The following is a 27,259-nucleotide window of genomic DNA, read 5'->3' as shown; positions in this document are numbered from 1 at the left end:
ATGAAAAGTACACCAACAAATAGAAGCATCATAATTATCTTGATGGGAACTAAACCAGGATACCCAAGAAAAAAAAGCATTTCTTCATTTAACCAGTGATAGTACTATCACCATATGGACAATGACCGCACAACCACCATGTACTTTTTGTCGAAACAACATGTATACCTCCACCGAGGCATAAATCAGGACAACTTTTTGAGTGGCATTTCCTCTATAATAGTACTAGTAGGTGATGTTAGACCAGTCGACGAACCCTAGCTACTATGCATGGGGAGCTGGGGAGTAGTCGCATAGAAGAAAACCCGCACGCAGCGACCTGGGGAGCTGGACCAGTACAAGAAGTTATACCATAGGTGGGCGAGATGTCGTTTAGGCGGGCGGGATCTGCCCACACGACGGCAGCGAACAAGGGCACGGAGGATCTTCGTCCGCGCCAGCACCGGCTCCAAGAGGACGGTGCGCATCAGCTTCCTCCGTCACCGACGGCGACAACGGCAACGCTGCACCTCCTCACCTCCCGCAGCGGATAGGATTCGACCGGATCTGTGACCACCGGTGAGGAGAGAGATAGAGTGGACACTGTCATCTTGTTTTCATACGGAGAGGGTGAGAGAGCGAGACGCGAGAAACTCTATGAAACAAGAGGCTATAATGGAGTAAAAAAATTTCTCCATAACAGTGGTTTTAAATAGAATACGCGCGTTCCCGGAAAAAAGAAACGAAAACTGGCGGACAATTTTTTAAGGGTCTGTCTAGGACACATCTAGATGTGACATAGTTATGTCACATATAAGTTGATGTCCACTCTGTTTGTGGTCTTTTCCTAGTTTTTTTGTTTCTTGTTGCTACATTATATACTTGTGGGAGCTTAGATGTGATATCCATAAATAACATCTAGATGTGAATTAGACAAACTGATTTTCTAACATACCAAGAAAGAAAACTCGATCAAAAACACGCCCCCGCTTCCAGGTCGCGAGAGTTGTCGCGCACACACACATAGACATAGACATGCATATTCATGTTTACGTAAAATTCCATTTCCATCTCCATCTCCAATCATATTTGTCCAACTGGCACATTATTTACGTTGTTAATTATATACGCAGCAATATTAACATACAACATCTCTTGTTTGCGCACGTCCGAACCGCTACCATGGCCGGTCCTGACCAACCCGAACCCTCTTCATCACCCGCGCGTGCTTCCTGCCCGAAAAGGTCAGTGCCGCATTCATTCCCGGCCAGAGCGGACGCGACCTCTCACTGGCGCCGGCATTGATTGCGGCGCGCCGGCCGAGAGAGCGTCGCCCGCGCCGCTTCTAGGTGCACGCGGCTGCTCCGCGTTCAAAGGTTGCAATAGCCGGCTACAACATGCGCAATCTCTTCCAGTAGTAAGTTCTTGGGAGTCCGTGCTACAGCTAGCTGTTCTCCCCCAGCTCGTCAATCTCTTCCAGTAGTGCTAGTACTCCATGGCGCGATCCATCGACAAGCAGGCGGGAAAGTTATGGTATACTACTCGGTTGCGATGAGTGGCATGCCGAGCGACCGTGTGGGGTCGAGCCGTGGAGGAGGGTGAGACACGAACACGACATATGTGATTTAAACGTTGGTTTTGCTCGATGGCATGATCCAACGAAGTGAAACGTTGGTTTCTCTCCATTTCCATTTTTTCTCCAGAAAAACAGAAACTTTTCCACTCCATTTTCATTCGTATTCCAAGGTTGCCCCGTTACAACATCCCATCAAATACAAAGGAAAACTAACATGCATGCTGATGCATCTCAATGATTCACAGATCATAGCCAATATTTACTTCACAACTAAAGAAAAAAGTTGTGAGAGCGTGTACGATAGAAAAACTACTGATGGAGTCACTACGACTTAAACCCTAAGCCCTAAACATGATTTAATTTCCTGGCCAGGTAGAACCTGTCGAAGGAATGTGCTAGAGGGAGATTCTTTAGTGAGAATGTCAGCAACAATAGAAGCAGCACTCTTTGGTTCTCCACCTTCTGGTACCTCTTGTTCCATAGCACTTTCCATGTCGGGAAGGAAAGACGGCTAGCACCCTTGGATCATACGATGCTTTTGTGTAGTTCCACTAAAATTGACCTGAGCATCCCTGATGGCAAAGATATTGAAGAAGTGTGATTAGAATAATAGTATTGGCACTAGTTCATGAAACATAAACTCATCACAAATAGAAGCCGGTAGAAGTAGAGAAAGATCGACATGGAGATGGAGCTACGGCAGTGGAGCAAGCCGGCTCCAAAAGGAAGGTGGACTACCTGGGACGTCGGGCTGTAGCTAGAAGGGCGGTTGGGACGCGACATCGCCCCATACCGCGGTGACCCCCGATTGGGACGCACCGACTGTGGGTTTTCTCCCTCGCCGATGTCGACCGCGTCTACGCAGAACATTGTTCCCTTCCCCCAGCTGCGGGATCAGGCCCGTCGTTCTATGCTTGTGAAGAGAGCAACCTAAGCAAGCAGGCTTGTAGCTTAGGCTCCTGCTAGTGTATATATAGTGGTTTTATTTTTCTCTCCATATCAACCATTTTATATTGCGTACGTGTCATTCAAGAGTGAAATGATGGTTGCTTCTTCCGACTAACTTACTGTGTGATTTGACTGCTCCTTAGTGGCCCCTACACGTACTCCCCCTACGGGTATGCAACAGTCACACGTACACATGGACGCAAAAACACGTGCGACGCCCTAATGCATGCATGTCCGAGCACACGACAGAACACACACGGTCACGCTCAAGTGCTCAATCTACACGTGCATGCACACACATACTCAGTCAGGGTGAGCTAGTGACCGTATGAACACCGGAAAATATATATATTGAGCGCAATGAGCGTATTATGAAGTCCACCAACCGTATTTTTACAAATATACAATGAAAGACAGTGTATTTATCTCATTTGAAATTAAGCAATATTAACCGGAGAGGAGGCAGCATGGACTAGCTTACTTTGCTGTGTCACGTCAACTTGCCGAACGAGGAGAAGCTTGCACGGCGGGAGAAGCTTGCGCGCGGTGGCTCGCAGGACAAGGAGAAACTTTTGACTAATGCAAGCTCTCCCTCACTCAGGCAGTGGACGTGCAACAGTTAATTCGGTGTCAGATTGCCAGAAGCATACACTATACTACTAGTGCTATTATTGTTCGACTTCCCGAATAGCCATGCGCAAAGTTTACTAGTACTACTACTATAGTCCATAAAGGTACGTACTATACTAGTACTAGGAACCGGATGGAGGAGCGTCTGCACTCTTATTATAATTTTAAAATGTGATAAAGCAATCTTCAACACAATTGGTTCTCTTCGAGGGTTCTCGCATGTGATAATGGAAGTTGATTGCATGGAACACTCGCCACAATTCTCGCTTAATTCTGGCTCATATCCTATTAAAAATAGTAGCGCTCAGTAATATTTCCTCTTTTTTTGTCATTCGGCATGTAAACAGGTCAGCAAACCTTGCGGCGCATCTTCGTGCGAACCGTGCTTGCTGCACTTTGAATGTGGCCGAGAGCTAGCTTGATGAAACACCTCGCTTCCTATTTCTTTTTTTGCGAGGTACCTCGCTTCCTAGTGACCAGTGTCTTGGCTGATCGTCCTAAGAATGCTTATATATGAATAAAGCTCTCTCATTTACCCGCAAAAAATATTAAGCCATATTAACCGGAAAGGAGGGAGTATGGACTAGCACTACTTTTTGGTGTGTCCCGTCAACTTGCAGAACAAGGAGAAGCTTGCAAGACAAGGTGAAGCTCGCTTACACCTTTTGACTAATGCAACCTACCCTCGGTGGACATGCATTAGTCCATTCAGTGTCAGATTGTCAAAGGCATACACTGTAGTACCCAACATGTGGAGTACCATCATTGTTCGACTTCATGAAGGGGCGAAGAGCCAAGTGCAGTAGTACGCGTACTTGGTTTTGCACCTTCATACTACTCCACCCCACTACAAGAAATATGTCAACTTATGACCTTCTGTCAGTGACCCTCGAAGAATTGGTCATAAATCTATGACCATTTTAGACCAATTGGTCAAAAGCTATTCAGGGGGCTCCAAACCCTGAACCATTGCGACCATTTTGGTCAGAAAGGTCGTAATTTCCTTACACGAAATGGTCACAAAGCAAACAGTGCTAGTCCGCTGCCTTATTTCTAGCTGATCATGACCAATATAGATGGTCATAGCCTTGTAGATTGTGATGGGTTGTGATGACTAGGCGCCATCTCATCAGTTTTGCCTATGTGTCATGTCCATGTGGCAGTTTTTGCCCTAGGTTGTGAAGCAACCTATATTTCTATCATTCCCAAAATTCCCAAAAAAATCTCATAAATTCTTTGGGTCATATATTCATCAAATATGTAAAAATCCCTCCTTGCCTAGTTCAAAACTAATTCAACAATATTCATTTTCCTATTATGTTCACAACAACACTTTATGAAGGAAGTGCTATTTATATATTCTTGATTGCCCTAGGAATTTTTGGGCACTCTTTCCTATCCAAATAATTACCGTATGACAAAATTCAGCTCCATTTGCCTAGCAAATCTTCCTCGGCAAATTTCCAAAGTTTTTGTCCACCTAGAAGCATTGTGAAGGAAGTACCTTTTTTATATCTCTAAATGACATGAAATTTATATAGTTCCTTCATATGCCCAAACTATCACCCTCCTCCAAATTGCAGCTCAGTCAAATCATCTATGTGAGCCCAGGTTCAATTTATATTTTATGGCCAAATTGGCACGTTGCAAAGCAAGTGTTATATAGACCCCTCCTATTACCCTCAAACTGTTCGGGCACTCTTCCATACCCAAATCATTGCCACATGATAATATTCAGCTCAATTTTCCTAGTAAATCTTTCTCAGGAAATTTCCAAAGTTTCTACCTCGAGAGAAGCTTTGTGAAGTAAGTACTAGCTAGGCTTACCAAAATGATCTGAAAATTTACCAGCGCATGACCATACCTAAGTAACTTACCTACACCAATTTTGAGCTCATTTCATTCATCCAATCTCTCTCACTAGTTTTCCCAAGTTTCTATCCATAGAAGAGCATTGTGAAGGAAGTACCACTTTGGCATGTCCAAATGGTATCAATTTTCTACAATGCTTTCCTATGCCCAAAAAACCATCCTCCACAAAATTTCAGCTCAATCCATTCATTATTTTGAGCCCAGCTTCAACATTCATATTTTTGTCCAGCGTGGTACTTTGTAAAGCAAGTACCACCTAGGATCCTCCTTTTGATCTAAAAATTTGTGAAGACATTCTCCTTAGTAGATGATCATCCTCAGCCAAAACTCACGCCCATTTGCCATGTGCATTTTCCATACCGCTAATCAAACACTTGGCTGCTAATTCATGTTTGAGCGTCGATCGGTCTCCTTGTGAGAATCTTATGTTGTAATTTTCTTCCTAGCACCAACCTGGGGAGTGCCCAACCCACTAGACATGCCTAGGCTGCCCAGAACACATGGCAACATTACGGTCACGCGGTGACCATGCGACGAGCATGCGAGTTTACGCGCTCTAGAGTTGAGGCCCTCGGCCACCGCCCAAACCTCGACGTATCGCCACCAAACCATGTATTTATGATTAAATAGGTCCTTATGTAACTAGAAATGATTTTTGGAAAAAATAAATAGCAAACTACAAGGCAGCTGCAGTTCAAATTTGACCCGCTTCCAACTGAATCGGCGAAAATTTGTCTTTTTCACGAGAGGTGGATCAAATTTTTTTACACCCAACCATTTTGTCAATTGTGCATTAAATAAGGCCTAGTATTTTATAAAAATTATTTGGTCCAATTTTGCAACAATTATTTGGTAGGTCCTTCACAAAAAAACCTCCTTTCGGGCACTCGAAAAATGAAAAATGGTTTTTTCGTCCAATGAAAATGAAAACTTCCTTAGGCAACATTATTTGCCATTCCAATATGCACCCTTGTGCACAATATGAGATCATTTGAACAAACTATGCCATGAATGTGGCCATAAGATTGATCATTTGGCTTGAAAGCCATGATTCTTCACACATGATAGCTCATTTCTGAGAACACTTTTTAAAATAATTATCGTATTACAATTTTATTATTTTTCCCGGAAACTTGGTCATATATAATGACACAATGCGAAGGTTTTCCAATTTTTTGATTTTTTTTAATTTTTTATGCCCGTTTCAAAATGTAGTCAAAACGGCGGGCTTGACCGTTCCTAGCAAGCGGTTGAATGTTGGAATTTTTTTGGTGTTTCTCTGATTAAATAGATACTTATGTACCTAGAAATGATTTTTGTAAAAAATGAAGAGCAAACTACGAGGTAGCTACAGTTCAAATTTGACCCGCTTCTAGCTGAATCGACGAGAAATTTATCTTTTTCACCAGAGGTGGATCAAAACTTTTCACACCCAACCATTTGGTCAATTGTGCATTAAACATGGCCTAGTATTTTATAAAATTGATTTGGTCCAATTTCGCAACAAATATATGGTAGGTCCTTCACAAAAAAAACTCATTTCGGGCACTCGAAAAATGGAAAATGAATTTTCCGTGCAAAGAAAATGAAAACTCCCTTAGGCAACATAAAATAATTGCCGTATTACAAGTTTGTTATTTTTCCTAGGAACTTGGCCACATATAATGACACAATGCGAAGGTTTCCCAATTTTTTGATTTTTTTATATTTTTTTATGCTCGTTTCAAAATGCGGTGAAAACGGTGGGAATGACCGTTCCTAGCTAGTGGTTGAATCTTGGAATTTTTTTGATGTTTTTATGATTAAATAGATACTTATATACCTAGAAATGATTTTTGGAAAAAATAAAAAGCAAACTACAAGGCAGCTATAGTTCAGATTTGACCCGCTTCCAACTGAATCAACGGAAATTTGTCTTTTTCATGAGAGGTGGATCAAAACTTTTTACACCCAACCATTTGGTCAATTGTGCATTAAATATGGCCTAGTATTTTAGAAAAATGATTTGGTCCAATTTTGCAACAATTATTTGGTAGGTCCTTCACAAAAAAACCTCCTTTCGGGCACTCGAAAAATGAAAAATGGTTTTTTCGTCCAATGAAAATGAAAACTTCCTTAGGCAACATTATTTGCCATTCCAATATGCACCCTTGTGCACAATATGAGATCATTTGAACAAACTATGCCATGAATGTGGCCATAAGATTGATCATCTGGCTTGAAAGCCATTGATCTCCACACGTGATAGCTCGTTTCTGAGAACACTTTTTTATAATAATTGCCGTATTACAAGTTTGTTATTTTTCCTGGAAACTTGGCCACATATTATGATACAATGCGAAGGTTTCCCAATTTTTTGATTTTTTTGAATTTTTTATGGCCGTTTCAAAATGCGGTCAAAACTGCGGGAATGACCGTTCCTAGCTAGTGGTTGAATATTGAATTTTTTTTCGTGTTTATCTGATAAAATAGATACTTATGTACCTAGAAATGATTTTTGGAAAAAATAAATAGTAAACTATGAGGCAGCTACAGTTCAAAATTGACCCGCTTCCAGCTGAATCGACGAAAATTTATCTTTTTCGCGAGAGGTGGATCAAAACTTTTTATACCCAATCATTTGGTCAATTGTGCATTAAATATGGTCTAGTATTTTAGAAAATTGATTTGGTACAATTTTACAACAAATATTTGGGAGGTCCTTCACAAAAAAAACTCCTTTTAGGCACTCGAAAAATGAAAAAATAATTTAAAAGAACTCATTTCTCGTAACTCTTTTAAAAAAATATTTGTCTTATTTCAATTTATGATTATTCTGGAAAACTATAGTCAAATTTGCTGACACAATAAGAAGTTGTTTTTTTTCAAATTTTCAGGTCATAATAAAATAGCTAACATGATTTAGCATCTTACTTTTAATCAATTACGACCAATTTAAATGGTCAAAATATCAATACATGTATACTGCGTTCTAATTGGTCCATGGGCCTCTCACACGGATCATGGATAAATCACCGTCGGATCCTCCTGGATCCAACGACCCTCGTCTCACGGTCTCACCCACCCACCGCGAGCTACCCCTCAAAAAAACCCACCGCACACCACTCCTCTTTCTCCCTGCGCAGTGAACCCTAGCGCTCTCACCCTCTTCCTCCCTCTGGATCCACCGCCGCCGCACACAACTCCTCCTTCTGGATCCACCGCCGCCGCCCCCAACCCCACTCCCTCCCTCTGGATCTCGACGCGCCGCCGCCCCCTCTCACTCTCACCGCCGTGGGCTGGAGGTGCCGCACTGGATCCGGTCCAGGGCACCACCACTAGCTGGCGTCGTGGGCGGGGTGCGGCGCCCGACCAAGTGTGCCCCCTGCTCCCCGTGCCCGACCGCTTGCTCCGCCTCAACCTCGTCGTCTCCAAGGACCTACGCAGCCGCCTCCAGGATCACGTCTTCGCGCTCAAGGAGGACTCCACGTTGCCGCCCGTCGCATCGACCTCATCAGGGTTAGTCCCTTTCCCCCTTCCCCAATTCCCCGTCCATTCCGCTGTGGTACGCCCTGACGGATCGAAATGGCCCCTGACTCACAGATCTCTCCTGTCCCCTCCTCCCCTCGCAGCGGCCGCCCTGCTCGCGTTGTTCCAGCTGTGGGGTCTCCGGTGCGGCCCGACGGTGAACCCGGGGCACCTGTGCGGGATGCGGGACTGGATCGAGTCCTTCGCGCAGAATGCGTCCGTCGGCTGCAGTTGCGACCGCTGGCCCGTGTGCTGCATCACGCACCTGTTCATTCCCTGTCTTCCCCGCTCGCCCGAGGCCTCTGGTTTTTTGGTTTTCCCGGTGCCTTTGCTTGTGGATTGACGGCTGGGCTCTGGATCATGCAGGAACATCACTGGATTCTGGAATCTGACCGAGATCCCGCCGGAGCTCTTCAACTCGACGGAGCTGTTCTCTCTGTGAGTCATGGAATTGGTGTCTGTTGCTGTGCAAACTTCTTACACTAGGCAATGCGAGAATTAACCAGCCTACTAGAAGTAGGAACATGAGGTTGGATCACTATGCAAACTGCTTACACTAGGCATACCTCCCTTTTGAAGCCGGTGTGCAAACTGCTTACACTAGGCATTGGTGTCAATTTGCTCTAGTCATGTTCCGTCTAGCTGTTCTGATATGTCAATTTGCTCTAGTCCTGTTCGATTCGTATGGATCTAAAAACAATTCCTTAGGGCTGAAATTATAAATGTATACGGCAACGAATTCTTATGGTTCTAAATTTGCTGAAATTGCAAATGTGTCTGAGAACAAATTATTAATAGAATTCTTGGGGTTGCTGAAATTAGAATATTAATAGACTGTGTTGACGACTCTGCTTCATTTTACTGTGATGCCGAATAAATCATATGTTATGGTTCAAGGTACAAGGGGAATTCGCTGGCCCAGATGAGGAGCCAAAGCAACACCAAGTCACAGTTTCACACGCCGCTTCTAAGGGGAGATATGCAAGGTAATAAACTCCTAACATCTTCAGTTTGTTTTTCTGGGTTGCTCTTTGTTCAACACCACTGTGCATGGTCATTTTGCATTCTGAAATGTGATTTCCAGTCCGTTGTTGTTTATATTCCAAACTGTTTTTCCCTGAAAAATGGGTATCATTAATTCTTATGTTCCCATGTGGTTAGCCTGATTTTGTTCTTAAAAAGTAAACATTCTACACTGCAGGGTGCATTAGTGATTGGCTAAGAATAGTACTGCAAAAAGAGCAGTCTATTCATTCCAAAAACATTCTCTGATTCTAAAATTTACAGAAATTAGAAAACACAATGTGTTGATAACTCTGTTCCCTTCACTATATTCTATTTAACACATGTGTTCTGGTTCAGGTTTAAAGAGAATTTGAATGCCAAGCCACTGAGACGAAGCAAAACCACCATCAAGTTGATGTCTCATGCGCCACTTCAAAAGGGAGGTATGCAAGTTGAACACTCCTAACCTCTTACTTATTTCTTTTTGGATTGCTCATTGGTGTCTGCTGTGCAAACTGCTTACACTAGGCATTGGTGTCTGTTTCTGTGCAAACTGCTTACACTAGGCATTGGTGTCCCTCCACTCCTCACAACGCCCCCTCTCTTCCTCCCTCCCGCCATTTCGAGTTTGGATCCGTGATTGCAGCTCCTCTTTTCTGTAATTGCAGCAATGTCGCTTGATGAGTTGATGTCGTTCATGATGTGATGTTCTTTATGCAGATCAAGGTGCCTACAGCATGGAGACAAACATAGGTCTGAATCGTTAGGTAATCTGTTTCTCTTTTCCAGTATGTATAATAGTTTGTTTTCTCAATCTCCTCTTGTTGATTCTGTCTTGCTATAATAGTTCATCGGTACACTAGAGCCTGAAAATGCACTTCGTACTGTTTCTTTTTTGCTTCCCAGGAGTGGTCAAGGTCTGCAGGCGTATTTCCTCGTATCTCCCCCTGATAGAATCATGGGTTTGAGATGAGGAGGATGTGGACCTCTTTAGGCAGGTAATATATGTTGTTAATTTGTTTTCTCTTTTCCAGTATGTATATATGGTTAATCACTTAATCTGTTTTCTTAATCTCATGTTGTTGATTCCTCCCTAGTATATAGTAGTTCATCGGTATGCTAGGGCCTGAATACTTACTCTTTTGGTTTGCTTGACAGGGTCTGAGAGAGTCTTAAGATGTACTCAAGTTCAAAAACCACGACACTTATTCTGGAGCGGAGGGAGTAGTGTCTTGTTTAGCTTCTAGGTTCCGCTAAGGGGATTAAAGGGTGAGGAGAATGTAGACAACCAAGATAATTATGAGGAGGAATGCATGGGCCATGATCCTGCGGTTACCTAGCTATAGTCGAGGAAAGACGAGTAGCAAGTTAAGGATGCAAGAGCATGGATGATGGATCGAAGGATCTGTATGTTAAGTACCTGCTGCTAGCCTTTTGTCTGTTTGTGGCGGGATGTCCCAAAAACTTGTAATGGAAGTTAGTTCACAAGCAGCAAGATTTACTGTGTTCCTAATGATTGTCATGTATGAATGTGTTGCAGGCATCTTGCATACCATATTCTCATGGGTGGGTGCAGCAAGGGGCTGGGCAAGCGCGGTGCACAGTGGATGGAGGTCATCTCGTGGGAGCCCAGGGCGTTTGTCTACCACAACTTCCTGGTAATCATTGCTGCTGCTGCCCACTCCGCCTTCCCTTTAACACCCATAATCACTGCTGCTGCCGCCATGGTTCATTCGGTCCTGCACCTGCTCACGCATGCACACTGTCTTGTGTTTGTGGGAAGCTGGTTTTGTTAGGTAGTCCATCGATGATGTATGGGTTTCTGTTTGTAATCTGCGCTGATGCCCACTCTAAAAGTTTGGTGACAAAATAATGCATCTTGAATCCTGGGAAGACTACTAATAATCTGTCATTGGAAGATATGCTACAGCAATGCAGCAATTTGAATTGATATTCACATTGAATTAATGACTTGTCTTGTTGTATGCAATTGAAACATACCCATATAAAAGAAGTCTGTTCCATGCAACATTTTTACTGTTTTACTCAACTTGTTTTTGTAGTTACTTGATACATATTACCTCCGTCCCATAATAAACCATCAAATGTACTCCTGGGAGGGATAAACATCTTTTTTAGAACATGGGTTGAAGCAGACTGTACTTGCCTACTGAGAATATGAAAACAAGATATTCTGTTTGCTAATATGAAGATAGCATTGTGTTTAATCTAGTACTGATGATTGTTTTCATTCTCATATAAATTTGTTAATGATGGTGATTTTGTACTAGCATATAAACTTGTTTTTGTTGTCACTTGATACATACTTAGCTTGTACTTGAAGTTGTGGGCTAATGCTTGTAATTTTGTTCTACTTGTATGCATTGGTACCCCCATCATCGAGCGCGCACGGATGCAATAGTGGCAAGAAGATCATGGTCGTGTGCATCATCAAGCACACCATGGCGAGCATCGACCTCCTCACAGTGGCAAGAAGAGCATGTGCCTAGTTTGTAATCGCTGTCGAAGGAGCTCCATGCTGAAGAACATAACACTTGTAGAGCTTGTAAAGTACCATGTTATTGAACTTGTGGAGCATGTAACTGTGACTTCCACTATTGTATGTTAGAGTTATTTGTACAGCAGCAACTCTGTATTGATTGGTAATATCTGTACAGCAGCAACACTGGCTGGTAATATTTGAAGTATTTTGTGTGTTTTCTGTGCCAATTTAAATATTGTGTATTTATTTACGTTAAATTGGAAAATGAAGAATGTGACCCTGACAAAAAAAGAAAAAATGAAACTGTTGAGACAAAAAGGCCATGGGCCAAAAAAATAAAAAGGTTGCAATGAAGGCCATGGGCAAAAAATAAAAAGGCTGCAATGTTGGGCTTGGTCCATGAAGCTGACAAAAAATTCACAGAAAAAAATATAAATGGGCTGAATTAATGGGCTCAGCCCATATAAACACCGAATTGGACCGGGCTGAATCTTGTGCCACGTCAGATTGCCACGCTGGATGCCTACGTGGCCTGGGGAGGTTGCTAGTGACCAAAACGCCATAGTAGACGTATTTTGGTCATAAACGTCTACGACCATTCCATAAGAAAGGTCGCTATAGTCAGTTTATGATGGCCAGCTTTTGACCTTCTGTTTTTGGTCACAAAAAGGTCACAAATGAAAATTTGTGACCATTCAGTGACCAATAGTGGTGGTCACAAGTTGACATATTTCTTGTAGTGCCCCCCGTCACAGTTTACAGGGCGCGCTTCATTATGATGCGTTTCTCTCAATGCATTTCCACCACCAGAGAGACTTTAGACGTGTTTGGTATAATGCTTAATTAATTAGTGCGTGGTAACCGCAATCAAGTCCACAATTTTCTCTCCATGTAGTGTACTACTACGGAGTGCATGCATGTGTGTACTCGGGGTGGAAGCAATGCATGCATGTGTGTACGCATTATTCCCTCTAGTAATAGACGCCGTGCTATAACTACCAATTCTATTTTCAGGTCGATCGCTAGTCGCCTTGGTCCCATAGATTTTTTTTCTTTTTTCTGAAGCGCGTTATATAAACAGTGACAGATGGAGTAGTATGAGCGGATTCAAAGAAGAGCGTATTGATGGTTGCTTCTTTAGAGCAACTTACAGTTGGAAAGGTGGGGCTTATGATTTGACTGCTCATTACTCACTATTAATGCGGCGCAACGACCGGGCTGAGTCTCCCATGCGGTTGTGCACTACCCCCTCAGTTCTTAAATATACTCCGGAGTATTTGTCTTTCTAGAGATTTCAACGAGTGACTACTCAAATATTTGTATTTTTAGAGATTTCAAATGGACTGGCACATACGGATGTATATAGACATATGTTAGAGTGTAGATTCACTCATTTTGCTTCGTATGTAGTCATTTGTTGAAATCTCTGTTAAGACGAATAGAATATTTAGGAATGGAGGGAGCACACATACGAAGTAAAATGAGTGAATCTACACTCTAAAATATGCCCGTTTGAAATTTGTAAAAAGACAAATATTTAGGAACGAAGGAGTATAATTTTGTGCATGGCACATGGACCCGGATGATGAAGAGGCTTCTGGCAATGCTATCAAGCTTCCATCATTTTTTTAGATAATTGACATACTATACAAATAATTTTCCAGCAACATGAAATTGTACAATGGTGTGAGCTTTCAGCTTTTGTTTCGCGTGTCTTGCCATCGATGCTCTTTCGGAAACAATAAAAAACTAACTTCCTTGCTAATGCATGTCAATTATTAGCAGATCAGAGCTAATAATTACATCACAACTGAAGACAAGTTTGTGAGAAGGTGTTAATTTAAAATAGATACATGCTTTCATTGGCAGCAACGTCCCCCCAGCTCTGTCTAAATCAACAAGGCATGTTGGGAAAAAAGTAGCTATCTGGAGCATGCAACATTCCGATCATTTTGTGCAGTTCCACTAAAATAGAGCCGAGGTCCCTGTTCCAAAGATATCAAGTGTGATTACGATAAAAGAGGACTGGTGATGAAACAATAAACACACAAATAGAAGCCGGTCACCTTTGCAGTCTCTCTTAAGACTAACTAGTTGGAGATGATTAGGCTCGGAGTTGGATGAGTAGGATAGAGCAAAACCAATCTCCCTTTGTGCAGTCGCACTGAAATGTAGAGACGTTGCCCGTGTGACATTTTAGTACAACTGCACAAAACACTCTTAAGAAAAAAGTGATTTGTGGAGTTCACCAAAAGGTCGCAATAGCAACGACGTGAAATGGATAGCCCTGTTTGCAAAAAAGAGGTAGAAAGGAAACAATTACTGGCCAATAACAGTTGATGACACATGCGATGACAAAAAAGAAGCATATTCCTTGTCCTAAGGGAAGATAACAACACGATTGTGTTTGTCCAAAACGGTGTGAGGACGAGAATGCAATATGGAAAGTACGCCAGACGAGCTACGTTTTGGGCAAAGAACTATGGAAGATCCATATGCAGCAATGTGGGAAAACGGGCAGTGGAGCAAGGCCGGAGGGGATACTTGGACGTCGTCGGGATGTAACTAGGTGAGCGGCAGCGGGCGGAATCTGCGAGCAGGTGGCATAGGCCCTGCCGCGCCGGAGCTTGGTCAGAGAGAACGACGTGTACCGCAGATCGGGACGTGCTGCCTCGGCGCCGTCAAACGGAGAAACGATGCACTTCCTCCCTTTCCCCAGGCAGACGGGATGCGGCCGGATCAGTGACCAACAGTGAGAGAGAGAGGCCACCACACTCCCTTCCCCCGGCGGACAGGATGCGGCCGGATCAACGACCAACGGTGAGAGAGAGAGGCCACCGCACTCCCTTTCCCCCGACGGACGGGATGCGGCCGGATCAGTGACCAACGGTGAGAGAGAGAGAGGCCACCGGAGCCTTGTGTGAGATACTCTGAAGAGCGGACTACCTTTTCCTCCATAAAAATCATTTTATATTCTGTGTACGTGCCATTGAGCGCTATAACTTTATTTAAAAATAACGCGGCAACGCGTCAAGTCGAACTTTGTTTCGTGCACGCGTGGTACACGACCTCCCTAGGTAAACAACCGCTACAGGCGTTCAAATTAGCACGTGGGCTACCATTTCGTAAAGAAATGAGCTCCACCGTGTACCTGCGCGGATGTGGCTGGGCATGAAGCGTGAGTACGTGCACGGTGCACCTATTATCTTCTTGTATACGTACACCACCTCTAGGTCCAGCCGCCCGGGCCCGCGCCCCTCTCCGCCACCTCCAGGTCCGGCCGCCGTGGCCCTCGACGCTGGCGAGCTGCAGATCCGCCGCCGGTGAACAGTGATCGCGCGGGTGAACAGTAACCCTAGATCTCGGAGGTTGATTTTTCGACTAAGTCCTTGGAATTTCAGTTTCAAGTGCCACTGTTCATAGCTCCGTAACTTTGCATCCGTAGCTCCGATTCATGCATATTGCATATCAAATTGTTCATCTCAGAGAGTAAATCATTTCATTCCATTGCATCATTTTCATTGGAGTTCATCTTGATGCCCGAAATTCCGTTAGAAGAGGGCTACTTGAGTTAATTGTCAGATCTGCTGCTCCATTTAGGTTTTTGTCATTTTTGCCATGATTAATGTGTGCTTGTTATGCCTTGATGCTCTACATGTGTTTTGTTAAGGGTTTTGTCATCTTTCCAGAGGTGCAACCCATGTATTTTTGTGATGTGTGCGGTGACTAGTGCAAGCTTGCAAAGTGGTGCACTTGATAATTCTGTTTTCAGGGACTTAGCATTTCCACTAAGTCCTTGAGCTGTTTATCTCATGATGCCATATGTTCATGTTGTTTCCTAGTGATCCGTGCCTCTTTTGAGGATGATCAGTAAGGATGTTTTGTTAATATTATAGTGCTCTATCCGTCCATGTCTTTTTTTGCAATTATGGAGTACCCTAGTTTGAGTCAATCGAGCTCTACTTTTGCTACTTTGTGAATCTGGGCAGATTGTCAACTTGTTTGCAATTTTGCCGATGATGTTGTAGTTGATACGTGCATGCTATGCTATTGTTCTTGCCTTGTCTAGCTTGAATTTTGTGTGTTATTGATAGATGTATGCTTAGTTGGTCATGACTTGCTCCGTAGTTAGTGCATCGAGCTCGTAAATATGCCTACTTGAGTTATGTTTCAGCATGTGTCAACTTTCACTAAGTCTGAAAACTGATTATGTTTTTGCTATGTTCACATGCTTGCAATTGTATTTTATGATCCCTTTTGGGTCAAGGTCACTAAGGGACTTTTGTTAAGCTCTTTGAGTAGCTCCATGCCATGCTTTACTTTGCCATGTTCAGTTCCTGTAGCATGTAGTTTTGTTGCTCCGAAGAGTGCTACCTGATCTGAAATTCCAGACAAGTGTTAATTTCACTAAGTCTGAAATCTGTTTGTCATATGCATTTTTGCCATGCTTGTTTGAACCTGTTAATGAATGAATTGGCCGTAGCTCAGTGCTAGACTTTTGTTAAGCATCTTGAATGAATCCCTGCCATGTATTTTGTTGTCATGTTTGGGTGCTGTAGCATGTTCATCTCATTGCATTTAGATGCCTACTTGCTGTAAATCGCAGACCGGTGTCATATTTGAATCGCTTGTCATTTCCAAACCGTAGCTCCGATTCCGGCGTTCTTTATATCGTTTTCAAGCGATTTCATCTCATTTTTCCAGTGGCACACTTGGATTTCCAATTTGAGTCCAGGTTCATGCATTCCTTGTCACATCTTGCATATGCATCTCGCATCGCAACTCGCATAGCATATCATCTTTGCATCATATCGTTTGTTCCTTGCACGTGGTTGATTGTGTCCTTGTTGCTTGTTTTTCTTGTTTGGGTAGAGCCGGGAGACGAGTTTGCTAACGAGGAGCCCGTTGAGTTTGCTTTCGAGGATCCAGTCAACTCTGACAACTGTGCAGGCAAGATGATCATACCCTCGAAATCACTACTATCTTTGCTATGCTAGATTGCTCGCTCTTTTGCTATGCCAATGCTACGATGCCTACCACTTGCTTTCAAGCCTCCCAAAATTTCCACGCAAACCTCTAACCCACCATGTCCTAGCAAACCGTTGATTGGCTATGTTACCGCTTTGCTCAACCCTCTTATAGCGTTGCTAGTTGCAGGTGAAGATCGAAGGCCGCTCCTTGTTGGAACATTTATTTACTTGTTGGGATATCATTATATTGCTATGTTATCTTAATGCATCTATATACTTGGTAAAGGGTGGAAGGCTCGGCCTCTCGCCTAGTGTTTTGTTCCACTCTTGCCGCCCTAGTTTCCGTCATATGTCGGTTGGTCGCTGAGGAGTTTGTTGGGTAGTTGTAAATCTATTCGTGGCTTGATTGTGTGTTTTTTTTACTTGCTTTTGAGGTTTTCTTGTATGACCTTATTTTTTTTTCTTTTTTTTGCTTTTCAGTGGTTTGTATAGTTCTTTTCTCAAAAATTCGTCTATAATACTTTTTATTTATTATGCACTGGGCAGCGATGAGAGAAAGCATAGGTTAGGAGTTTTCGTTTTTTGTTAGGGTTTTAAATCTTTTTGCGGTGTTGGCTGAGTCTGTCTGTCGTAAAGAGAATGTATTTTTTTTTTTTGCACATGGGCGTTGCTTTTATTATGATAGAATATGAGAATAGAGTTGGTGGCGGCGTTATTTTTTAACAATTAATATTTTTTTTAATAGAGATTTTTTTTTTTTATTTTTTTACATAAATGAATCGAGAAAGACTATTGAAATATCATCTATATAGATTATGTTTTCGCGCTTTTTTTTTGTTTCCTCTCTTGTGTTTTCTTTTTTCTTTTGCCTTTTTGGGTCCATCTTTTTGGCAGGGTTATTGCGGCCCTTTTTTCTCTTTTCTTTTTTTTCCTTATCTGTTCGCGTTGTTTTTGTCTCTTCCTTTTTCCTTTTTTTTGTCGTTCTTCTCGTTTTTGTGTGCTATCGCTTTATTGCCCTTTGCGTCTGCGTGTGTTCTGCGCCTGCGGCGCGGCCCGTCCATCTCGGTTTTTGTTGCCGTCTGTGTTGGGTTCCTGATCAATTGCGATTTGCTCGCCGGCCTGTTCCGGATCCTCTCTTCTTTCTTTCTTTTCCTCGGGCATTTCTTCCTTTTTTTTATGTGCACGGGCCGTCTGCCGGCTTCCCCCGGTGCTTCTTTCCTTTCTTCTTCTTTTTTCCTCTCATCCGTGTTCCTGCCCTATTTTTTCTTTTTTTCTTTTGTTTTTTTTTTTGCTCTTTGGGACACTGGTTTTTTCTTCCTTCTGCCTTTTTTTTCTTTGTTTTTTTTTTCCTCGCCCGTCTCGGCTCGCCCCTGTTCGGGCTTGCCGTTTCTTCCGCGGTGTTCTACTGGGCCCACTTGATATTATCGCGCTGCTTCCCGCTTTTCCCGCCCTGCCCCCCCTTGTTTTCCCTTTGCCCCCTCTGCCTTTTTTTTCCCCTTGGGTTCTGCGCCTCGCGGGTCCTTTTCTTTTTCCCCCCCCCCCTCCGGCCGTGCTCCTCTGCGTGTTGGTCCCCCTGTCCGCCGCGGTGGCTCCCGGGGGCCGCCTCTGGGCTGGCCTCCCCGGCCGTTTCGCGCCCTCTGCGTGGCCCTGCGCCCGCGCTCTGTTGCGCTCCTCTCGGCTTGTCGGCCCTTCCGGCGGTGTTGCTGGTCTTGTTTTACCCTGTCGCCGTGTCCTTGCCCGCGCCCGCGCTCCGCCGCCGTCTGCTCGGCCGTCCTGGGCCGGCCTCGGTCTCTTCTTCGTTGCCCGTCGCCGCTTGTCCTTGGGCTCCGTTGCCCCCCCTGCGGGCTTTGTCCTTCGCCCGCCGTGCCCCGGCGGCTCTGGGCCCTGGCCTTTGTTCCTGTCCGCTTGTCGCTCCCTGCCCCTTCCCTTCCTTCCCTGCTCCCCCTGCCGTGTGTTCCGTCTGGCCTCTTCCTCGGCCGGCGTCCGGCCGCCCCCCGGTGTTGGCGTCCTGCTTTGCTCGGCAGGTTGCTCTCTCGTTTCCTCCGCCTCCGCCGCTTTTGCCTCCTCTGTCTCGCTCTCTTTGCGCTTCGGCTCGTCCCCCTTGCTCGGTCCACGCTTGCTGCCGCTCCCTCTACTTTTCCCTTGGCTTCCCTCTCCGCTTCCCTCGTCTTGCTCGGCTGCGGGTGCCCGCTTGCTGGCGCTCCCTGGTGGCTCCCGCTTCCTTCCCCCGCTTGCGGGCGCTGCTGCTCTCCGCTTCACCGGTGCCGCGCTTTGGCGCTCCGTGGGCGTTCGCACGCCGCCTCTCCCCGTTCCTCTGTTTCCTTTTCTCTGCTGCTCGTCGTGGTGCCCCGTTGGGGTGCCCCGGGACCGTTGTCGCATGTTGGGTTCTCTTTTATTTTGGCACCATAGTCGGGCCATGAGTGTTTGGATGATGTAATGTTATTTATGTACTTGATTGACGTGGCGAGTGTAAGCCAACTATGTTATCTCCCCTTTTATTATCATATTACATGGGATGTTGTGAAGATTGCCTAACTTGCGACATATGCCTTCAATGCGATTATGTCTCTAAGTCGTGCCTCGACACGTGGGAGCTATAGTCGCATCGAGGGTGTTACATGATTATATATATAGGAGGAAGAAGTACGTTGGTGGAGCAACAGGGGGCCCACAAGGGTGGAGGGCGCACCTGGGGGGGGGGCAGGCGCGCCCCTACCTCGTGGCCTCCTGTTAGTTGGCTTGACGTAGGGTCCAAGTCTCCTGAGTTGTATTCGGTGAGAAAATCACGTTCCCGAAGGTTTCATTCCATTTGGACTCCGTTTGATATTCTTTTTCTTCGAAACCCTAAAACATGCAAAAAACAGCAATTCTGGGTTGGGCCTCCGGTTAATAGGTTAGTCCCAAAAATAATATAGAAGTGGATAATAAAGCCCAATAATGTCCAAAACAGTAGATAATATAGCATGGAGCAATCAAAAATTATCGATACGTTGGAGACGTATCACCTGTCAACAGGCTGCTGCAGGCTTCATTCAGTCCACTCTTGGCGGACTGAATCTTCTCAATCACCGCACCCATAAGGACACGGTGCTCATCCACGACGGAGGCGCCCCGAAGCGCCTCCACCAGGTTATCCGGCGCCCCTGGATGGACAAGGGCCACCGGTGGAAGCGACGCACCCCCCTCCTTCAAAGGGGGCTGATTGGCCGACTCCGGAGCCATATGGGCCTCCAGAATCGTATTTGGCTGAGGGACGAACTGGATGCGGCCCTCTTCACCAGTCTCCATGGGGATCGGCTCCTCCATGTATCCGGCAGTGGAGGTCTCGCCTTGTGGCACCTCCCGAACAGTGTCCTGGGCTCCTCCCCGGATTGGAGCGGTCCTCCGAGATAACACTTCAGTGTCGTCCCTGGCCCTGGGGGAATAAGTAGGCGGTGGCGACATGCTCGCCATCTCCGATGGAGCCAACGAACCTCCAGATGAGGATCGCTGGATAAGGTCGCGGGCCGGACTGCAATAATACAATTAACTATGTCAAGATAATGAAGAGAAAGGGCCGGATGCACGCATGAGCGAGCCATGTCACTTACGATGTGGCCTGGGGCTTAGTGCGGGGGCGTCGTTCCGGACTGCTGGCAACGTCCCATGCAGTGTTGATCGCTGGGGCGCCCTTCCCCTTCTTAGGCGTTTCCGCCTCCGGATGCGCCGAAGCCGCCCTCTTCTTCTTCCTCTCCTCAGGGGGAGGATTGTTTTCCTCCTCCTCCTCCACCTCTTCCTCGCCATTGTCCTCGGGGACAGAGGAATGAGCTTCGTCGTCTTCGGACGTCACGTCCGAAGTACCCTTGCGACGGGGGCCACTCTTGGCCCCCTTGGCCTTCTTCTTGGCCTTCTTCTCCGGCGCCTTATAAGGCACCGGCACCAGCATCTTCGCTAGACGTGGGATGACCGGTTCTTCGGGCAGCGGAGCCGGACACTGGATCCGCTTCGCCCTCTCCATCCAGTCCTGAAAAAGAAACAATAAAAGCTCAGGCATCATCCTTGAAACAAACAAGTGGATAAGGCATCAAAAGAGACATACCTCGCTAGCGAGGTGGTTAGCGTTGTGCCCGCGATCTGAATCTGCAGCCGGCAGTTTCTCGTTGCCCTTAAAGAGCAACTTCCATGCACCTTCGTGAGTAGTCTTGAAGAGCCTCACCAGGGTCTGGTGCTTCTTCAGGTTGAACTCCCACAGAGGATGGCTTCGGCGCTGGCACGGAAGGATCCGGCGAACTAGCATCACCTGGATCACATCAACGAGCTTGACGTTCTTGGTTACCATGCTTTGAACACGTGTCTGCAGCGCTATCACCTCGTAAGGGGAACCCCAGTCCGGACTCTTCTCGACCCAGGAGGTGAGTCGCATGGGAGCGCCGGAGCGGAATTCGGCAGCTGCGGCCCAAGTGGTGCCGCGAGGTTCTGTGATGTAGAACCACTGCTTGTGCCACTCCTTTACCGTGTCCACAAAAGTTCCTTTGGGCCAGGAGACGTTGGAAAGCTTGCTCACCATGGCTCCTCCGCACTCCGCGTGCTGGCCATCCACCACCTTCGGCTTCATGTTAAAGACTTTGAGCCACAACCCGAAGTGGGGTTGGATGCGGAGGAAGGCCTCACACACGATGATAAATGCCGAGATATTGAGGAAGGAATTCGGGGACAAATCATGGAAATCTATCCCGTAATAATAATCAGCCCGCGGACGAAAGGGTGGAGTGGAAACCCTAGCCCGCGTAAGAAATGGGGGATGAACACTACCCTCTCAGTGGGCTTCGGCGTGGGGACGACTTGTGCCTCGGTCGGCAGGCGGTGAGTGATCTCCTTCGCCAAGTATCCTACCGCCTGAATCTCCGTAATGTTCTCCTCCTTGACGGAGGAGACCATCCACTTGCCTTGACCTCCAGATCCGGACATGGTTGCTTGAGTGGAAAGGGGATGAGAACTTGGGCGCTGGAGCTCGATATTGGAAAGGCGGAGACAGAGAGAGGGCATGAGAGAGGAAGAGGGAATCCTTATCCCCTTATAAAGGCAACGAATATTAAATGTCTGCTCACTCGCCTTAAGATTCGCCTATTCCCAAAGGTTGTATAAACGACACGGTTGGGTTACCCATGCCCACATTGATGAGAATCCCGTGATAAGGGGACACGATCTCTGCTTTGACAAGACGTGCCAATGGCAACCGCGTCTCGGGACATGGGGCGTCGAAACATGAAAGCGGTTTTGAATTATGGCCGGTCAGATGTAATATCATGCTACAAAAAAGTTGTCAGCGGATGGAACTCGTGTAAGAATATATTCTCTCTATGGTTGTGTATGGTGTATGTGACAGGTCCGGATACTATCATCGCATCCGAAGACTATCTTGAAGTTCGGATAGAAGGGAACCCGCCTTGCAATGTCGAAGACAATCTGCGCACCGGACTCCTCGTTATTGAAGCCAGGTTTAGGGGCTACTGAGGGAGTCCTAGACTAAGGGGTCCTCGGGCGTCCGACCTGTTATCCATGGGCCGGACTAATGGGCTGAGAACACATGAAGGCCGAAGACTATACGTGTGTCCGGATTGGACTCACCTTGGCGTGGAAGGCAAGCTTGGAGACCGACTATGAAGATTCCTTCTTATGTAACCGACTCTATGTAACCCTCGATTCCCCCCGGTGTCTATATAAACCAGAGGGGTTAGTCCGGAAAGGATATACTCATTACCATAGTCATACAGGCTAGGCTTCTAGGGTTCAGCCATTACGATCTCGTGGTAGATCAACTCTTGTAACACTCATATTCATTAAGATCAATTAAGCAGGACGTAGGGTATTACCTCCATAGAGAGGGCCCGAACCTGGGTAAACATCGTGTCCCCCGTCTCCTGTTACCATCGATCCTAGATGCATAGTTCGGGACCCCCTACCTGAGATCCACCGGTTTCGACACCGACAGTAGGCGCGAAAGCAGAGTGCGGCGCGGGGTCCGCGATGGACCTCGGGCGGTGCGCGCGGGAGGCGCTGGGTCGGGTGGTGACGGCGTGCCACGGCGGCGGCGGGAGGCGGCGCGAGGAGCGGGAGGGCGCGGGCGGCGGCGCGGAGGCGATGGGCCTCGCGGGCCCGCTTCGGGCCCGGCGGGCCGGCGGCAGTGGGAGCGGCGCGGGGACACGTGGCGGTGCGGGATTTGCCGGGTGGCGGCGGCGGACGTGTTTGGTGGCGGGAGGGGAGGCTAGACTAGGGTTTTGGACCCGGATTTTGGATGGGGAGATGCATATTTATAGGTAGAGGGAGTTTGGAGTGTCCAAATGAGGTGTAGTTTTCGCCCACACGATCGTGATCTGACGACGGAGGACATGGAAGTGGTTTAGATGGGTTGTTGGGCTGTTTTGGAGGGATGTTGGGCTGCAACACCAAAGAGGCTTTTACGGTTACCGGTTAACCATTGGGGTGTCAAACGGACTCCAAATGGAACGGAATTTGACAGGCGGTCTACCGGTGATGTACCAAGGCCTCTTGATAAATCTCGGTCCATTCCGAGAACATTTAACACCCGCTCACGAAAAGAGACAAGAGGGGTGCGCCGGTGCATCTGGGAGTGTCGGATTGCGAAACAGACAACAGGGAAATTGCTCGGATGCATGAGATGAACACGAATGCAAAAGCGATGCACATGATGACATGATATGAAATGCATGACATGAACAAAATGCACAACGAAGACAAAAACCCAACCACGAAGGGAATCTCATAACTTAAAGCCGAAAATGCCAAGAGTCGGAGTTACAAATATGGCAAGTTACATCCGGGGTGTTACAACACTCCACCACTACGAGAGGATCTCGTCCCGAGATATAGGACTGAAAGAACTCCACATATTCGGAACGGAGGTGGTCCTCGTGTTCCTAGGTGGCTTCTCGATCGGAATGGTGTGACCACTTCACTTTTAGGAATTTGATAGACTTGTTGCGAGTCTTATGCTCAGTTTCTTCAAGAGTAGCAACGGATGCTCATGATAAGAAAGATCTTCTTGAAGATCAATCTCTTCGAAGTTGATGGTGCGCTCAGCAGTCTTGAAACACTTGCGAAGCTGTGACACATGAAACACATCGTGCACATTTGCGAAGTTGGACGGAAGCTCAAGTTGATAGGCGAGGTCGCCTCTTTTGCCAATGATCTTGAAAGGACCCACGTATCTAGGGGCAAGCTTCCCTTTGATACCGAAGCGACGAGTGCCTTTCATTGGAGAGACACGGAGGTAGACATGGTCTCCGATCTCGAAAGCGAAGTCACGATGCTTGCTATCATAGTAAATCTTCTAGTGCGATTGCACGGCTTTGAGATTTTCACGGATGACTTTACACATTTATTCTGCTTCTGTGATTAAGTCATTGCCAAGAAGTTGGCGTTCACCAGTCTCTGACCAATTGAGAGGAGTACGACACTTTCTGCCATAGAGAATTTCGAATGGGGCCTTGCCCGAACTTGCTTGGAAGTTGTTGTTGTAGGAGAACTCGGCATATGGAAGACAATCTTCCCACTTCATACCGAAGAAAATGACACAAGCCCTGAGCATATCTTCAAGGATTTGATTGACTCGCTCGACTTGGCCACTAGTTTGAGGATGGAAGGCTGTGCTGAAGCGAATTTTGGTGCCCATGGCCTTCTGGAAGGAGTCCTAGAACTTGGAGGTGAAAATGCTTCCACAATCTGAAGATATCAATTGCGGAATGCCGTGCAGAGAGACAATCATGGAGGTGTATAGCTCTGCCAATTGAGCTGTTGTGATTGATTCTTTGATTGGAAGGAAATGAGCCACTTTAGTAAGCTTGTCGACGACAACGAAGATAGCATCATTTCCACGCTTGGACTTGGGAAATCCAGTCACGAAGTCCATTTCAATATGATTAAACTTCCATTCTGGAATAGCAAGAGGTTGGAGGAGACCAGCTAGCCGTTGGTGTTCAACTTTCACCCTTCTGCAGACATCACATTCATTCATGAATTGAGCAATTTCTCGCTTCATTCGAGTCCACCAATACGACTGCTTGAGGTCATGATACATCTTCGTACTTCCAGGATGAATGGATGGAAGGGAATTATGCGCCTCGTTCATAATGACTTTCCTTAGATCACCTTTCGGAACCACAATCCGCTCCTCGAAGAATAGAGTGTCTTTGTCATCAATGCAATAGCACTTGTATTTGGGTTGGCTCTTGGCAATCCCATGTTTCACCTTCTTCACCATGGAATCCAGGAGTTGTACCTCACAAATTTGATCTTCCAAAGTAGGAGAGACTTGGAGGTTGGCAAGAAAGCCTTGAGGAACAACTCGGAGGTTCAGTTTGCGGAAAGCTTCACAAAGGTCCGGTTGGAAGGGCATGAGAATTAAGCTGTTGCAGTAAGACTTCCTGCTCAAAGCATCTGCAATGACATTGGCCTTGCCTGGAGTATATTCAATACACGGAGTGTTGATACGTCTCCAACGTATCGATAATTTTTGATTTCTCCATGCTATATTATCTACTGTTTTGGACTATATTGGGCTTTATTTTCCACTTCTATATTATATTTGGAACTAACCTATTAACCGGAGGCCCAGCCCAGAATTGCTGTTTTTTGCCTATTTTAGTATTTCGGAGAAACAGAATATCAAACGGAGTGCAAACGGAATAAAACCTTCGGGAACATGATTTTCTCACCGAACGTGATCCAGGAGACTTGGACCCAACTCCAAGGAGTCAAAGAGGCGGTCACGAGGGTGGGGGGCGGCCCCCCGTAGGGCGTGCCCCCCTGCCTCGTGGTCCCCTCGGTGCTCCACCAACGTACTTCTTCCTCCTATATATACATACTTACCCCCAAACGATCAGAACGGGAGCCAAAAACCTAATTCCACCACTGCAACTTTCTGTATCCACGAGATCCCATCTTGGGGCCTGTTTCGGAGCTCCGCCGGAGAGGGCCGTCATCATGGAGGGCTTCTACATCATCATAGCCTCTCCGATGAAGTGTGAGTAGTATACCTCAGACCATTGGGTCATAGTTAGTAGCTAGATGGCTTCTTCTCTCTTTTTGGATCTCAATACAAAGTTCTCCCCCTATCTTGTGGAGATCTATTCGATGTAATCTTCTTTTTGCAGTGTGTTTGTTGAGACCGATGAATTGTGGGTTTATGATCAAGTCTATCTATGAATAATATTTGAATCTTCTCTGAATACTTTTATGTATGATTGGTTATCTTTGCAAGTCTCTTCGAATTATCTGTTTGCTTTGGCCAACTAGATTGGTTTTTCTTGCCATGGGAGAAGTGCTTAGCTTTGGGTTCGATCTTGCGGTGTCCTTTCCCAGTGACAGAAGGGGCAGCAAGGCACGTATTGCATCGTTGCCATCGAGGATAGCAAGATGGGGTTTATTTCATATTGCATGAATTTATCTCTCTACATCATGTCATCTTGCTTAAGGCGTTACTCTGTTTTTAACTTAATACTCTAGATGCATGCTGGATAGCGGTCGATGAGTGGAGTAATAGTAGTATATGCAGAATCGTTTTGGTCTACTTGTCATGGACGTGATGCCTATATACATGATCATGCCTAGATATTATCATAACTATGCTCAATTTTGTCAATTGCTCAACAGTAATTTGTTCACCCACCGTAGAATACTTATGCTCTTGAGAGAAGGCACTAGTGAAACCTATGGCCCCCGGGTCTATTCTCATCATATCAATCTCTATCACTTTAATCTTGCTTTTCTTTTTTACTTTGCTTTTACTTTTTACTTTGCATATCTATACCAAAAATACCAAAAATACTATATCTATCAGATCTCACTCTCGTAAGTGACCATGAAGGGATTGACAACCCCTAATCGCGTTGGTTGCGAGTAGCTATTGTTTTGTGCAGGTACGAGGGACTTGAGCGTGGCCTCCTACTGGATTGATACCTTGGTTCTCAAAAACTGAGGGAAATACTTACGCTACTCTGCTGCATCATCCCTTCCTCTTCGGGGAAAACCAACGCAAGCTCAAGACGTAGCAATAAGGATTTCTGGTGCTGTTGCCGGGGAGTCTACACAAAAAGTCAACATACCAAGTACCCATCACAATCCCTATCTCTCGCATTACATTATTCGCCATTTGCCTCTCGTTTTCCTCTCTCCCACTTCACCCTTGCCATTTTATTCACCCTCTCTCTCTCTCTATCCTCCCTCTCTATTTTCCTATTTTTCCTCGCCATGTCAGAACCAAAAAGAGTT

General features: G+C 45.9%; 1 long non-coding RNA gene across 1 annotated transcript in view; it reads left to right on the top strand.

Annotated features, from left to right (window-relative positions):
* Window positions 1–9,325: 9,325 nt before the first annotated feature.
* Window positions 9,326–27,259, top strand: part of LOC125540928 — a 34,368-nt gene continuing 16,434 nt past the window's right edge. Inside the window, exon 1 of the long non-coding RNA XR_007297409.1 lies at window positions 9,326–9,498. This is a non-coding gene — a long non-coding RNA (uncharacterized LOC125540928). The remainder of the gene's footprint in view (window positions 9,499–27,259) is intronic.

Source organism: Triticum urartu, chromosome 2 (genome assembly GCF_003073215.2).
Source record: "Triticum urartu cultivar G1812 chromosome 2, Tu2.1, whole genome shotgun sequence".
In the NCBI taxonomy this organism is placed as follows: domain Eukaryota; kingdom Viridiplantae; phylum Streptophyta; class Magnoliopsida; order Poales; family Poaceae; genus Triticum; species Triticum urartu.
Note: the sequence above shows the minus strand (reverse complement) of the source record. Positions and strands in the feature narration are given on the sequence as shown.